The sequence below is a fragment of the Rhagoletis pomonella genome, unplaced genomic scaffold (genome assembly GCF_013731165.1).
Source record: "Rhagoletis pomonella isolate Grant_MI unplaced genomic scaffold, Rhpom_1.0 Rhpom_scaffold_00217, whole genome shotgun sequence".
Classification (NCBI taxonomy): domain Eukaryota; kingdom Metazoa; phylum Arthropoda; class Insecta; order Diptera; family Tephritidae; genus Rhagoletis; species Rhagoletis pomonella.
The window spans coordinates 86,017-88,048 of NW_023458771.1; positions in this window are offsets into that span (position 1 = coordinate 86,017).

Consider the following 2,032-nt stretch of genomic DNA (forward strand, 5'->3'; position numbering starts at 1 on the left):
GCGGCTCGATCACAGCCCCTACAGTCCCACAAATCAGGTTCTTGGATCATTTTTGCCTACTGGAACCAATGGTGAAAGCAAATTATAAAATTGTAAAAGTAAATTTCATCTATCCTTAAAGGATACATTTGCTGGTTTCATGTTTAAATTCATGGTGCATTTACATGGTATGAAGCCATATGAACTGTTGATACGCTAAAATAGAGGGACTACATGTTGTAATGAGGAATTCAATGATATCGAGGGGGATGCATATAATACATTTTTTCATATAAAAAGTTATGGAGAGATACTGTAAACATACTGTTGTGATACTGTTAAGCATATGAAATTATAGCAAGTTGAATTTTCGTACATCTTCCCATAAAAAGTTTAACAGATGCAGAGATACCAAGGAGGGTTTTCCCCATTTTGATGCCTTTTTAATATAAAAACCAACAGAAAAGGAGGAAAGCGGCAACTCCGCCATTCACATACATGTCAAAAGTATGAATTTTAAAAATTAAAAACAATAAACAAACAAATTCAAAACAAAGAAATTCTTTGTACTAGAACTTTTTGAATAGGAGCAACTCACGTATAGTGGACAATCAAAATACAAAGCACTATGATAACAAACTTAAAAACAAGACATTACAGAACATTTTAATGAGCTTATATATCACATTTAAGTAAAAATAAGCCTATATTTTCCAAGCTGGCAAAGAAATGAAAATGTGTATTTTTTGTTTTTTACACAAAGACTGGCCAAATATACATATAAGTCAAAATTATAGAAGGCATGTATACTTCTCCCTTTCATTTTTTCATACAGTTTATGCTTCTTTCTGGCTTTTACAAAATGCAGGAATACCGCACTTATTTCGGTACAAAATGATCGTAATGTATTTTCAATTCGAAATCAAAGAAAAACATCCCACGAAAATGTTTGCGAGTTTAGAACAATTAGTGTATATTTGCAAACTACTGCAAAGAATGGAGTGTCATATCTTAAAAGGTTCAGAGAAATAACAAAACAAACAAACATTTTATGGTCTTATATTTCTTTCACACCGCATTGCTATTTTTTCTAACTTCTCCTTTTGTTTAGCGCTGTAACCGCTTAAGTTATATCTTTTAATTTATACATGTGAATTATTATCAATGAGCATTTTTTCATTTGCTCCTGAATTTTGGGTACATTTCCTTATAGTACCTCTCATTCTTTTTTATATTACATATATACATTCCGATGTTCGGGATAGTATTTTGAATATACCAGCAATATATGTAAAAGTAGTGGCGGCTGTTGTAGAGCATTACGCAGCGCCTGAGCTCAAGCCCATTTTCCCACCAACATCAAAATATAAAAAACAAAAAAGTTGTTTTCTAATAGCAGTTGCGCCTCTGTTGGTAATAGTAAACCTCCGAGTATATTCTGTCATGGAAACGACTTCTCATAAAAATACAATTGCCGTTCGGAGTCGACGTAAAACTGTCCTTTACTTTGTGTGACAAAATCACGCACGCCACATATCGGAGGAGAAGCTAGGCCAAACACTAACATATTGTGTAAGCGCCAATATGTATATCGTCGTTTAAAGTACAAAATCGCGTATCGTGGTTCTGCAAAACCTCGTAACTGATATTTGTGCCAAAAAAGATATTTGGTCAGCCCTTAGCCATTTATAATAAAATATCGATACTTAGACATAAGGAGAAGAGATAATTAAGTTTAAAAGAGAGAACCGTTTTTAATTAGGACATGTTTTACTCTCTTCTATAAAATTTAGACAACCTCACATACGAGGTTTTGAATTTTTTTGATGCGCGGTTTTGTACATTAAACGACGATATGTAGAAGTATTGCATACATATTTTGGTGTCTTTTCAAGTATATAATCCATTGAGAAACGGAAGAAAACGGCATCCCTATGATTTCAACTTATGCCAAATGTTTCGTAAACAAGCAATTCTGAACAAAAAACTTTGACCCTATTTTGTGGCCAAAATTCTAAAAGTTGAGATATCAATTTAAAACTTGGCCCAGTAG